The sequence below is a fragment of the Stegodyphus dumicola genome, chromosome 3 (assembly GCF_044657685.1).
Source record: "Stegodyphus dumicola isolate Sdum_Otavi_A_Nest chromosome 3, ASM4465768v1".
Lineage (NCBI taxonomy): Eukaryota > Metazoa > Arthropoda > Arachnida > Araneae > Eresidae > Stegodyphus > Stegodyphus dumicola.
In genome coordinates this window covers 163,031,372-163,046,787 of record NC_140770.1, presented here as the reverse complement: position 1 = coordinate 163,046,787, position 15,416 = coordinate 163,031,372, and the positions used below count along the sequence as shown (strand labels likewise).

General features: G+C 34.1%; 1 long non-coding RNA gene across 1 annotated transcript in view; it reads right to left on the bottom strand.

The window, feature by feature from the left end:
- LOC146998176 (uncharacterized) overlaps positions 1 to 15,416 on the bottom strand; it is a 970,620-nt gene that overhangs the window by 318,005 nt on the left and 637,199 nt on the right. Inside the window, exon 3 of the long non-coding RNA XR_015040030.1 lies at positions 14,096 to 14,212. This is a non-coding gene — a long non-coding RNA (uncharacterized LOC146998176). The remainder of the gene's footprint in view (positions 1 to 14,095; positions 14,213 to 15,416) is intronic.

Here is a 15,416-nt window from a genome sequence, read left to right as displayed (position 1 = left end):
TTAGTCATTGGCCATTAAAATCCTCTAAGCAGCAAGGCCGTATATATACGAGCTAGAATACTTTTTGTGATATCTGTAAGAACGTATATATACGTGCATATTAAATATGTCAAAGAAATTAAGGAAATATATCAAAAGAAACAAATCCAAGTATGAATTACCAGGAGAGATTTTACATTAAAATAAAAAATAGTTTGTTCTCATAGCAGTTTTGGGAAATTTATGCTTTCTTAGAGAAAACCCTGGCCGCTCAGAGGGTTACGAAATTTAAAATTTAAAAAAGACTAAATGTTAAAAAAATAAAAAAAGATTTTAATTATCGTTTCCAAGTCATCCGCTGAACTGTGATACATTTGATCTTGATATTATTATGCAGAAAGATTGACTGAATTGAAAGATGATGTTTAAGTACAAGTCTTATTCAAAACAGGTACGCTAAGTTTTGGAAATTAAAAACCATACAAGAAAAATATCCCAAAATAAAAACTGTTACCGAACAAAGCTATAAACGTTTCATTTTTCTTACCTAGTAGATAGTAATTTTTTAATATGGAAAACAAGATATAGGCTGAATATTTTTGAAAAAGGTCATTAAAGAATCAAATTAAGGAATTTTATGCAAATATTTTAAAATTTGTGATCAGTACGTCAAGCTCAGCGAAGCGTTCAGGTCTTGCCAATTGCCGTGGTATTATCATCCAGCAGGGTAACGCTAAACCACATGTTGCTGCGACGACAGCCTCCGAAACTAGTAGGTTTTGATAGAGACGTGTCACCCACCCGCCCTATTCCCCTGATTTGACCACTTGCAGAATTTCATCTTTTTCGCGCTTTGTAAATCTTCTCTACTGGGAAGACCTTTCGTTATATCGAGGTTGTTAAATTTGCCGTATAAGAGTTCTCCAGGTGAAAACCTGAAGAGATTTATTGACATGGGTTTCTGCAATTTCCGGAACGATGGCAAGAGGTGATTGGTACACAGTCCTCGGTGAGTTCAAATTTGTGATATTCGCACTTCCATATGTATACCCAAAACGTATAAAATTTCAGCACGTATTCAATGGAAAACTTTACGCCTTCTCGGGGTTCGAAACCGGGCTCAATAATATGGCAGCCGGTGCCGTCAACTAGATGCAAATCTTAATGTAATATACATCACTGCACTACTTTAAAGAAATTAAGTGGCATTGTTACTATGAAATTATCTTTAATGTTTAAGAAGTCCTATACTAAAATATGAAGTATGAGAAGCCTCATTTTCCATTAGATGGGGTTCATCGCAATTATTTCAGAAGACTCATTCCAAGCTTTAACAGATTCATATTCTGCAACTCCTTTGAACAGTATACTGGCCCCTTATTCGAATCACAGTCTTCAAAGATATTCATCCTAGTGTCTGTGAAATTTAATATTTTGCATGATATCAAAAGCGTACGATCCCCCCCCCCTCGCATCACGAGTCACCTTCCCCGGTGAATTCAAGAATCCTAAAATTCAAAAGGTTGTTGAATTCAAGTCTTTGATCTGCGCGAAGTAGTCTCTCAAGGCGTTCGATCAGTCTGCAAAAATCCTGGGAAACGTGTGAGGAAATCTACGCCATAGGCAAATTATGTCGGAGTATCGTCGCTCTCATTTTCTGATATACTGATATTAAGCATTTTTTCACTGAAATTATAATCAAGTTATTCTTCATTGTAGTCATCCATGTAAAGAAAAGCTATTTTCTCGTGTATACAATTTCGGAATCTTATTCTTCATGTTCACAGACCTACATTACGAAAACGAATATAAAATGCTGTTTTAATGCACGTTACTGCTGATGTATTTAAATACTAACGAGAATCATATGCAACAGAAAACAGGAATACATAAATGTGAAAAGTATGTTTAGGCAAGTAACCTAATAATCACAAAAAATATTTCGGCTAATCTTTGGAATATGGTACCAGGTAGTCTGAAGACATTTTGGTAAGGCGATAAAGGTTACTAGCTAGGACTTTAGCAGTGTACATGGATAAAGTCAAGGGTGTGCGCACTGCCATTTTTGTGCAATTCTGGGATTTTTTTTAAGTGAAAATAGGTCGACGTGTACATGCATACCCGTGTATGTGGAATGCTTAAAAACGCGGCAAGCAGTTTGCGATTCTGCACTTTCTCCCAATTTCGCACCTAATCTTCGTCATGATTAAGCACGTTTGTTCTATAAAAGTTCTAGCATAAGCGTAATTCGGCTAGCAGATTGTTGGAAATAAATGTTGAGTTAAAAAAAAAAAAAAAAAAAAAAAAAAAAAAAGGCTTTTACTTCGTGAAAACAAAATGGCGTCCAAACAAAAACTAGCAGGTTGCTGTAGCAGGGTGTTGGTCACCAAATTTTCGCCAAAAAATTGCCCAGTTACCATAATCCAAAGATTAACCAATATTTCTTTTTTCTTAGCCATTTTTCAGTGACAGGGTACTCAGAATTAAATTAACAGAAAGCCGTTTGCGTGGTCAAATAATCTCCTTTACGGGTTGTCAAAAACAGAGCTTCGAATAACGATCTGCGTTAAATATAAAATATTACAGAAAGGTAAAGTAACACTTAGATTAGAAATGTGAATTAATATTCTTTTTACCTTATACTAGATAAAATTTAATGATCAGGAGTTACTTCATTAGGTCCTGCCTGTTATAAAGGAGCCCTTAAACAATATAAAAAGCGTTTGGTTTTCCATTTGCATACTTCAGTCTTCAAATAAATAATACCTGCGGTGCATATTTATGAAATCCATCTTTATAATTTATGGGTCATAATAATGTAGCAATAAATCAAGTTCTTCAGACCCTATTGAATTGAAGAGCGAATTATCACTCCGTCTGCAATATTACGTCAAAAGCCTTCAGAAGACATTTTCTGTAACACTAAAAAAAACTGTTTACTGACGCTTTTAAATGAACAGAAACTTGCATATCTCATGTGTATTAATAAACTCCACCATGCGCAGCTATTTTAACGTAAGTTGAAATTTCAGATAAACAGTATCGTTATCAAAGGCTACAAAAATTGGCCTACTTAAGCTTAGCGGCGCGTATTAACATTGGCTAGCAAAATGGCTAAAGCCAGAATATTCACTGGTAGAGCTGGGAGATAAAGCATATACTGTAGGCCTCTAGTATATATCAAAAACATTCAAAACTATCGAATCAAGTATTTTAAAAATAATTTGCATCATAATGAGGGTTACAAAAGGGAGAAGTTACAGAAAATTATAATGATTGGTTAAAACATAAAATACTCTGCAGCTGTATTAATTTATCACATATGGTCGATTTTCTAAGAAATTAATTAATTGAACTAAATTTATTAATTAACTAAAAATTCTTTAAGAAATTTCAGTATTATTTATAAGGTATTTCTCCCGCCTTCTTGGCATGCCTTCGGGTTGTGGTGGTCTGCACGCTGGGCGCGTATTCCTGAGATCCGCGCTTCGATTCCCAACGATGGCGTGGTAAATTTTTCATTTCTCCTATTTTAAATATATATATATATATATATATATATATATATATATATAATGTCTGTCTCTACAGTGGCGCCCGAACTAAAAGGGTGTTGGATGATGATTCTCCTCACCCAGGATTTGGCGATTGGGTCCCCTAAAATCCCCAATCGCCCCAAGGGAAAGTATATAAATGATTTTTACGGCCTTCTTGGCATGTTTTCGTGGTATGGTGGTCTGCACGGTGGGCGCGTATTCCAGAGGTCCGTGGTTAGATTCCCGGCGAAGGTAAATTTTTCATTTCTCCTGCTTCCCATAAATTAACTTACTGTCTCTACATATTTTTTGCACGCAGTTTCCATTCATTTTTGAATTCTTTGTAGCGACGCAAGTGACTTCAATAGACCAGATATATTAAATGATATTCGTAGTTGTTACTGCAATATTTAGAATTTTTATTGTCCCAGGTGGGTATTTGAAAGGTTAAAAATCGATTTCATTTTAATCGCTTTTTTTAAGTAGTTTCTTTTCCAAGCTTTCTTAAAGGGACTCGTACACCTTAAAACCCATAAGATCTTCGGAATATGCGACTGTTGTAAGTATTGGGATAACTTGTTTATTTTAAAAGCAATTACTTCCAACTTTTTACAGTTGACTACATAATATAGCTGTTTTCTGAAATAGTGATCAGAAAGTTTGTGTTGCCACAAATATTTTTATAATTTAATCCGCTTTTTGACAAAAATTTTCGTCATGTTTCCACCTTGCGCGCACAGTTTAAAGCATTCTGTTGCATAATTTAATTCCATATTTAATATATAGCTTTTATAACATTTGGAAACTACTGTGAACCAAAAATTCTAAGAATTTCATGTTAAATTTTTATTTTATTTGGAGTCGAGTTTATAAAATGTATTTTATTAAAAAAATCTGTAATGTTTTCGTCCATAATTTTTTTTAATATTAAAATATTCATCAGATTTTCAGTTAAAAAATAGTGCTCATATAAAGAATTTTTTTCAAATTTCAAGTATGTACCATCAGCCATTTTTAAAATATCGTACGCGAAAGGTGGAAACGTGACGAAAACTTTTGTCCCAAAGCGGATTAAATTACAAAAATACCTGTGGCATCACAAACAATCTGGTTACCAGTTTCTAAAGCAGCTATTTTATGTAGTCAGTTGTAAAATGTTGGAAGTAATTGATTTTAAAATAAGTAAAAATTTGTTACCGCTTTTGGGCAGTAAAGATTTTCATACCTATCCTCAATAAACAACTGCAAGGTAAGCAAGTCATATCTGTGTATTGCAATTTAGGAAAAATGTATTATTCTTAAAAATGTTATGATGCAATTTGATGGAATAAAAACATACCTTTTCTTTTATTTTTGCCTTAATTGCAACTTTTATGTCATATCTTTTATTTTATTTTTGCCTGAATTGCAACTTTTATGCCCTGATACATGTTATTCTAAAAATCCGCATTCTTTTGAGTTTTTTCTTTTTTTTTTTTCTTTGAGAAGCTAAGCATTTTAATGTGAAGTCAGCAGACATTCGTTAATTGAAAATGCGATTCTCTTTCCACAGTTTTTAAATCGAAATTCTTCTCTTTATTTAAATAACGAAATTGGTTTGCAGATTAGGCATTCGCTGATGGACGGAAAATCTCGTCGGACACTTCACCAACTCATTGACGAAGTTTTGTTAAGAGTATGCCAAAAACGGCTAATGAATACTGCACTTGATAAAAGGGTAAGAAATAATTGCATAAGCTAAAGTCTGAAGTTCATGCCTTATTTAACATTTGAGCTCAGGCTTGGTAGAGCTTTAGCTAGATATGCTATCTATCATACCCAGAAGCGAGAAAATCCTTGTGTGTTTTGTACTAATAAGTAGGCAAGCCCTCACATTTTTCACTATGAATTCCATTCCAACAGTGGCAGCGGACATTGGCTAAAAAGACTATAAGTAAACCGATTTTGAAGTTAATGACATTAACGATCTCTTGACTTCAGAACTGAATTAAACTGGATGTTCATGAAAGGAAATTGCTGATCGCGCGTAGAAATATGTGAGCATTAGCATCACATTCAACTTAAATTTCTAATTATTTTGATAGGTCATTTTTTAAAACATTTAATGGTTTGATATTACTCCAAACTAAGAAACTGTATCCAGTTACCAAGTTTCTAGACGTCTGCAAAAGCGAACACACACGTGACTGCTTGAAAAGTTCTGATTGGGTACTTTTCTAGTGTGTATGTAACTCGGCATTGCTTAGTTCCTCGTCAAATGAACTCTGTACATATTTCCAGTTTTTTATTTATGCATATTTTTAACAGATTTCGTAAAAATGGGAGTATTTTGTGTTATATTCTGATATGCCACATGGGCATATCCTGTGTATTATATATTTATTTTAATGAAATCTTCTGAGGAAATTTCTTTTGTAAGGACATCAATGGTAATGTGACTTCAGAATTATATGAATATGGATGATAAAATTATGAAAAAAATTTAAGTGTGAGGCACTATATAGGATCCCATGAAGCACTGGTAAGAAAAGGATAGATTCCTGCTGGAAAACAGTTCAACTAACCAAACATTATCATCTTCATCATTCTTAGCTCTCGTCTCTCTTTAATGTTAGCCGCGCATGCGTGAATGAAAGCTGCAAAACATGTCGGTAACTTTCCACGCCGTTTGGGAGCCACCATTTTCATTAGCATGACCTCCTGCTTCTTCATATAATTAAATATTTCCATACCTGTGAATGTGTTTAATATTCATTTTTCAAGGATGTTTTCTTTGTAAACATTGTTAAGATGAAGAAGCATTTATAAATTCAGATTTGAAACCAATGGGGAATTCTCGACCAAGCGGGACATATTGTCAAAACGCAGCTGGACATTTTTCATTCCTACCAAGTCTTATAGTATTTTGAAAGCATGCCTTTGAAAAATAATTAGTGACTTTTACGATGTATTAAGATTCCACTTCCTTCAATGTATCGTTTTTCTATGACGAATTCGCGAATGTTATTTTGTGCCTGGTGATATACATGTTTCTTGTGGTCAAATATTTGTCAAATATTCTACTGCACTTTTAAGCCTTTGAGTAAATAAGTCCATCACAGACGACGGCATTACGTGTTCATTTTTGGAGCTAACTATACATGGGTAAGTCAACATTTATTTTGTATCTAATTTTAGGTTATTAAGGTACATTCAGAATTATATCTCAATGTTATCTTCTATTCGGATTGCTGTTGATGTCATCGCAAACATAGTAAAATTTGAATTTAAATATTCTCTTCCTAATTTTACAAATATTGGTTACTAGCATAATCAAAGCAGGCAAAATTTGGCCCCACTTGATATATTGATTTCCGATAAAAATTGACATTTTAATAATCAGCAAAGGTTAGTTTCGAAATTTCGAAAAATGGCAAGAAATCACACCGAAATATTTAGAAGTTACAATCAGGATCTTAATGGACAGGAAAACAGAACCATTTCATAATGAAAAGAAACATTTGTCAGAGGGTGGAATTCCTGAACAAAGAAGGGGGGATCTGTTTCTCAAATCCACCGACGCGAAACCGGAAGCAATTTACAAAATTCTTCGCCCCGGCATCAATATTTATTATTCTGACAAGCGATGCTTAGGTCTTTAATACAGCATAAAAGGCAGGTTCTTTATATCAAAAGCAGAGGTGTTAACATTTATCTCCTTTTTAATAAACTCGAGATTGTGGGATTCCCTCCCGTTACATTGTATAGGGAGCATTGGTCCGCAACGCTGGAGCCGACATTGTTTCAACAAAAGCAATACTATTCCCATTCTCGAGGTGTCGCTATTCGTTACGCTGCTTCCCTGTGGGTTTGATGGAAAGGTGAAAGAAGTTTTCTAATTTTGCTTTGATGTTGTATCCTTGTGGGGATTATAGAAAAGTTGATGGAGCATCCATTTCTTCCAAGCTCATCATTCAAAACATTCTTTTCAATGATTACGAATTTAAGAAAAAACTCAAAAGGAAGAAAAATGCTCAAGTCTGATCGTTTTTTCTCCGGCTTGTTTCGTTTTTTTTTTTTTTTTTTTTTTTTTGGCTCACAAACTCAAATGAAATCGATCGTGGAGAATGTTTCTAGGTAGGAATATGAACATTTGTAGCGAAATGAAACTGACTGATGTAAGAAAGACAAAAATGTCTTTTACGCTTAGAATATGTATTTTAATTATGTTTGAATGGAATATGCAGTAGAAAGCGCATACTATTTTTTTCATCCGTGAGTGTTTGAAGACGTACAAAAGAAAGGAACAGAGTAGCGTTATGATGCATTTATTTTTAAGACATGTTAAATTTTAGAACACTTTAAAAATGAAAAAAAAAAACTCAAATACGAATGTTTTTCTTCTCATCTATCACATTTCATTCTTACATTTCGATATGAGTTATGGGAAATATTTCTACACACCTGTGTGCATATTTTTAGCTAAGTAAACTCTAAATAACCGCCAACTATTTCTCCCTCATACGTGGACATGAAATGTATAGTGCTATTTTATCTAAATATGATATTACTAATCTATCAATGTTTTAAAATTAAGATTTCGCAAATTCAGTTATGTAACTGCCTAATTTATTTGGGTACACCCTGTATAATGCTGATTCTACATGTAGTTAAATAACGGCAAATGTGAAACTGAAGTATTTTATCCAATTATAAGCGACATTATGTCTGTCTATTGAAGAACTGACTAATTTCAATATTCTTAATCTAATGTCAATGGCATAATCCTCGCTAATCTCACTCTTGTCTTTATGCCGCTATCTCCCCGTCTCTTATCTTATCTCCCCCCTCTCTTATCAGCTGTTGTAATGCAATGAGTTTGTGAAATGAGCTGTTGTAATGCAATGAGTTTGTGAAATGGTTGCCTACTGACTAACATCCAACAGAGTCAGTTAACAGCCTGTTTAATCCTTTCCGGCGCGCTACCTTTTAAAGTCGGAGTTTTGATTTATAATTACAGAATACGAGACTTACGTTTTTGCGTTTTTGCGCCAATTCAGCTATGTTTGTTTCGAGAGTACTACGACAAGAACAAACAAATTCCTCTTCCCAGTAACCACAGAGCTTTAAACAATGTCTACGATAGAATCAAAATTTTTCATCCCATAAGCAGGTTCAGCTAAGCGATTTATAAACTTCTGGGAATCATAGGCTGGACAAAGACAAGTCGGAATCAAACAGCAGTGCAAAATCTGATTCTATCGTTTTCTTACGCTAATCGTTAATCAAACATGACACTTGGACATCAAGGAATCAAGACGGCGGTCCAATTTACTGGGATTCAAAATCGATGGATTTTCACTGATTACTTCTGGCGTTACATCAAAGAACTGGTGCACAACAATCCCGTTTGAAAGTGACTGAAAATATTTCTGTAGCTGCTTAGGAGTTCGAAATTCGCCAGGACCTTTCTAAAATATACGTAAGTGACAAGGATCAGGAAGTCAGGGATGTGTTACGGATTAGGACTTCTATTTTAAACTTGTTCTCAATGTATTTGGCATTTTTTTTAATTATAAAAAGCATATATTTTGTTCTTCTACGTACTTCTCTTTCATGTCTCGTCTTCTCTTAAAAATTACAAATGAAGATAGCATTTCCTATCCTGCAGTGCTATGTTATTCCAATTTATATAGATGTTTATATATAGATCAAATAAAGTGCAGCGCTCATTCATAATTTCAAGGAGTATATATATATAACAGGCTCAAGAATATATATATAACAACCTTCAATAGTAAATGTGACTTTGAAATATTTCAAAACTTATTTCTACTAATAAGAAGATCCATCCAGTGCTTTACAGGCATTTTCTTTAGAAAAACGTACTGATATTTCTTCTCTAATTAAAACTGTCTTGATTTCTGAGAGCAAGACGAATAAAATGCTATTTAAAATAATCATCAAAGTAGGCACTTATTTAAATTTTCCTGAATTCACTCGAATCGAAGAAGCATTATTTCGTTACTATTCTTTCAAAAAATTTTTTGGGAAAGGAGAAACTATCTTGAACTTTTTTCCATTCATTCTAATCTCTAACAATCAATTTGCTTTCTCCAGTTAAAATGATCAGACGTATGGTAATTTCTGGTTCTTTTGATAAAAAGTATTTTAGTTTTGGCTTTGTGACGTGGTAAAAATATTCTTTAAAGCTGGTTTAATTTTTTATAAGTATATATCTTTTGGTTTAATGAAATGAATAAACAAAAAGTACTTCAAATTAATAACTATTTCGAAATAGGTTATGAATTTTTGTGCATAGCATTTTAATAAATTTAGCAGTCGATTAACGAAAATTTCCAACAGAAAAGAAGTATTTATTTATGTCCCTACACCTGGAAATAAAAGCTTTCATTATGCCGTGCTAAAAATATTGCACTTAAAAAGTAGCAATCTTCCTCAAAGAGATCAAGCATACAGGTTCCTCACTGTTAGACATGCAAATAAGTCATTTTTTACATTCGTCCCCGCAAAGAAATTAGTAAGGGCAAGGGTTATCGCCGAATCAGCCACACACCTTAAAAATGTTGTTTTAATGTGCGCAATTTTTATTTTGTCTAGTTTTACTATGTTTGAACCACCAATTTAGTGAGTGCTATGCCTTTAATTTCAACAATGTCAGTACAGATATAGCCCCATTTCAGCAAATCTGTAATCCGCTCCATTTTGATGGAAAACACCACTGGAGATGATGGTCCAAGGTATACCCTTCTTGCTCTGAATACTAAACGACACGAAAGCATCTCCGGTTAGCCAGTATCTTCAGTGCTTCCATGCCACATAGACATTATAAACTTACAAACATACAACCATCTCGAGAATCTATCGAAAGCTTACTGGTACAATATCTAATGTCGCTAACCTTTGTAATGGCACAAATGAATGAGTAAAAGAAGGTTCGCTTCGTAAGACAGTTTGAAGGCGAGTTGTTATTTCGTTATACTATGCGCCATACTAGTCGCGCGAATGCTTTCAACCCTTTGCGGCACAGTGTGTCCGGTCTGGAAACACCTAAAAATTTCCTTCCGTACGCACAGAAAAATTGAATGAAAAAAGATTTATAGGTTACTCAGAACCTTTTTTATTTATAGTACATGGCAGCTCAACACAAACCAGTCCATATATTTTAGCCATGTTTAGTTTTTTAAGACCCTCATTTTTCAAGAAATCTTTCAGAGTTTTTTAGGGTATAAAAGGAATTGTTTGAAAAGAAATTTCTATGTTATATTTTGGCTGTATGCTAATATCCTTATTCTATATTAGTTTTAAATTTTTACCTTGAAATCTTGCCTAAAATCAAACGGCGAACCCTAGGTGTGCCCAGACCGGGCTCACCGATAATCTAGGACAACTGAGAGTCTGTATTCTTTGTTTCTCCGCACCTCATCGGTCAGTTCATTGACAACAATGCTCGTTTCAGCACTCCTTTCGAAGCTCTATTCAATCAGTGTGCAACTTTGAGCACAAACACAGAATTAAAACTATAAGTGTTATCTTCACAAAATTTTACTTGTGTACTCCTCTAGGGCTAATTAGACTACCTACCTTTTTTTAAATCAAAACTCCGACTTTAAAAGGTAGCGCGCCGGAAAGGGTTAAACAGGCTGTTAACTGACTCTGTTGGATGTTAGTCAGTAGGCAACCATTCCCCTCCTGCAAAAAATTAGCAGATGGCTGCATGCTGCTGGGTTGCAGAAATATAGACCGTTACGACCATTGCTTTTCGCACCAACAACACTGCCATTACAGACTGCAACGGTACCTGGAGAGAGAATACGGAGACATTCTGAATAGCAGAAAGTAATTTTTAGTTAAGAGACTCGCATTTTTCTTCATGCGGATGATCAATACCCCCGTTTACAGACAACGTAGTGAGTAATTAGATGAACATAATTTTATCATGTGTCAAATATACCGGCGGATACAGAATAGACTGTGTGGATTTTAGCCCAAGTATGGGGTGTAACTTTATATGATATACATTACTGTTGGTCTTCGTCAGGAACAATTTGAGAGCCAAACGGTTTGTTTATGAAGTTCTTCGACAAGTGACCATGCTATCTGTGAAAGCCCATCACAGCGCTATATTTTAGCAACGTAACCGTGGCTTTTATGTTACTAGCATTTCAAGGGTTAGCCATGCATAGAACGTATGCAGCAGCCTGACATATCACTAGTAGAAATCGGATGCCACAAGCTTTTCTTTCAAAACGCCACCGCTGCCATAAAATCTGCAAAAGCAACAAACCAATCTGCATGGGATGAGTTAACACAAGACTATGTTAACCTTTTGAATGGCTATGAACAAGCTCGGCTTTCATTTCAGTTACCCATCGCAGTCAGTGCAAACGAATAAAACTCACATTACAAATTTACGACAGACGGATGTAGCGCGTATTTGGGAAGGAAGATTTGCTTAATCTCGCACCCATAGAAGGGTTAAAGACCACTACGACTCCATGTCGGACGTATAGCAGAATGCGTTAGAAAAAAAGATGATCAGGCGTCTTATTTAGAACGATGCGTTTTTTATTATTTGTCCAATAAAAACTGTTATACTAATCTAATTTTTTAATCATTTATTGTTGCTTGGGACGACTTACATCTCATTAATATCCAACGTGTCCTTCTTTCTGCAACCATTTTTTAAGTCTATATTATGCTTTGTCGTTAGGAAACAAAAGTAATTGTTTATTATGTATACAACTGGAAGATAAACTGACTTTCAGTTTCTATGATGCTTGTTGCAGTTGGTTGATCTTTATTTGGGGAAAGAGTTTGGCGCCTTTTCGAAGAATACTTACCTCTCTACAATTGTTAAAGAAGAAAACCAATGAAACTTTGTGGCTTATTTCAATGCTCAAGGAGAAATTTAGTCGTCATTTAATGTCCAAATGTTACCAGCAGTAATCAAAGCCAACCTCATACCCCCAAAGAAAATTAACCAGTTAGTTGCATTCATTTTAATTCTACATATTTAACTCTTGATATGAACATTGTTACGAATTTTGGGCTTAGATAGGTAATTTTAGTAGAATTATAAGTAAAATTGTTGTATTTCTTTTGTAACACGAAAAATTTAAAGAGAAACAATACCAGAAAAGTAAGAATACAGCATAAAGTGTGTTTAACATTGAGTAAATGAGTATTTGGATAATTTGGCGAGAAATCACCCAAAATCACCAAATTTTGAGACCATTTGGCGAATCTTTGGTCCGCTCCCTGTATCATCGTATTATATATTGAAATTGAGTAAATTTAATTGACCACTGTGTTAGCTGCAACCGTAATTCCATCCTCGTATTGCTTTCCAGTAGTTTTGAGAAGCAGAACGTACTAAAAATATCTCGCCGACCGGTTGACAACTATTAAGGCCGAAGAGAGAGCATCTGCTCTCAGTTGCTAAGTTATTGTTGTTGCGAAATGTTAGTTCCGCATGAAGGGAGATATCCGAGTTAACTTTCCCTTTAGATGCGCTTTGCATTACTTTGTGTGTAACGCTCTTAGTAGTTTGATGCGTAACTGCTGATTGTACTCTGCGATATTATGAACTCCTGTAGGAGTATTTCTAATGAAAATTTCAGAACTTTAAAGTGTTTATTTCGGTAAAATAAATTTTTATTAACTCCTTCACATCCAATCCGCCCCACACGACCCTACATTGAAACAACCAGAACCGCCCGAAAACGGCCGAGATTGTAATCTTATTTTCTCCCTCCTCCCCTAAGATATGCAGTAGCAGGTGCAGTTTCCTCAAATGCATTGTATCAGTTTACTGCAGACAGCTTGTCCTAAGAGGTTTCTTATTTTTTGGTTGATCGTGACATTTCGTCGTTGATTCTTTTGGGGTACAGTGTGCTTTTAAGCTTTAAACAACAATAAAAGAGCAGTTTAAAAATTTAAAGATTATATTTATTTTTAAACAATTTATTCCTTCCTATAAAAATAACGGAAATAAACAAAATCTCAGTCGTTATCATAACAAAGCCGGAAAGGCTTGTTGGTCTGACCTTCAGAATAGTTTTATAAAGAACGGGGTTAAATGCTAATGGAATCTTTATTAGAAAGTACAAAGGATGTCGTTGGAAATCTTCATACCTATTTTCTGCGTTAATGGACGGGGAGGGGAGGAAATTGCTGTGAAACTGGAAAACTATTTCGGGCGGTCCGGTATTTTGAGGATACAGGTTAGCGAATGGTCTGGATTTCAAAGTGTTAACTTATCATCATCGGACGTGTGTGCATTCAATCTATTACGAACCCGTACGCAAGCAGCAATATATTATGCTTCAACAGTCTCAATAAATAATATAAAACAATAAAAATGTGAATTATTATTTTTAGGAAGACATCCTCAATTTTATTGAAATTTTTTAAACATAATTAACTCTTAATATACTTAGATTAAAAAAAAAGTTACTTCTAGAAAGCGATAACATTCGCATAGACAAAATAAAAAGTGCAATATATCATAAATAAATCATGCAACAATAAATAATTTAAGGTTTTGTTTAGTTGTATATTTAAATCAAACAACTTACACTGCTAGATCCTGGACTCTGCAGGTGTGATGAGCCTTCAGGTTTAGCATATAAATTTTTCTTTTCTCTGGCTAGATACGATTCTTCGAAGTGCAGTGCAAGACGTGGCTTGGAAACCTAGTTTTTAATAAAAATTTTAAGCTTAAAATGTGTAAGAAATGTGAAAATAATGCTAAACATTCATATAGCAATTTTTTTTATTAGAAAGTAATTTTAATAACATTTACATAATTAAAATATTACAAATTAATAAATGATAATATAGATAGAGTCCTTAAGTAATTAGCTAATGAAATATTTCATAATTAATGTAAGATATTCAAATAATCGCTTGCTAATCTGATAAGGTCAACGGAAAAATATGTTAGATATGCAACGAATTTCTGAGATATCCCACTAATACTCTTCTCATTTCTTTCGTGCCTTCTGGAAGAACCATCTACACAGTTAAATATCACAAAGCACCTACATTTAATTCACATACCATGCAAGCAAATTTTTTCGCTGCTCTAAAATGTTATTTTAGTAAAGATCTGTAGGTTGCTTTTTGAGACGAAATAATTGTGTCAAAAAGCAACTATAAGTTTAAATCTTGCCTTAAATCTAAATCTTTTAAAAATTAGCGAGCCCACCAGCGTAGAAAAGAAGATCACTTAACATTGGTAGTTCCATTAGTGTTCGAGTACTTACGAACGGGCTGGTTACATTAGCCTTTTCCTCATGTGAAACGTTAATATCAATAATTTTTCCTTAACATTCCAGCACGCGCGTATGCGCAAAATTTATGTCAAATTCAGTTTTTAATGCACATTTTTCGCATATCGAAGCTGAGACGTCTGAAGGTGATTTCTATTCCTCCTTTCTATCCTTCCCCGCATTATGGAATGTACCACCAGGAAGTCATTTGACTTTTTAACTGGGCTGTTGTGCTAAGTGGCAGCTTTTTCATAAATGTTACGACACGCGCGTGGTCGTGTTTTACAAATCGGAAAATATTTTTTTCAAATAATTTGTAATTTTGTGTTATTAATTGCCGTGTATTATTTTAATTTGAATATATTTAGCTCTTTAAATTTTATACCGGTTTTTATAGGAAAAAAAAATATGTGCAACCAGCCGATTTTGCTCGGATTCTTCAAGAATTATCTGATGAAGAAAAGGAATACAAGGAAACCTTTGGATGGGAGAACAATATCGATTTCCATTCCTTATTTTCTTTTATTTCTATTCTTTAGAAATAAATAAAAACCTTAATGTTAATTTAAAGTGCGTTTCTGTAACCAGTAAGAAGTAAATTTCCTTACAGAAGTAAATAACGCTA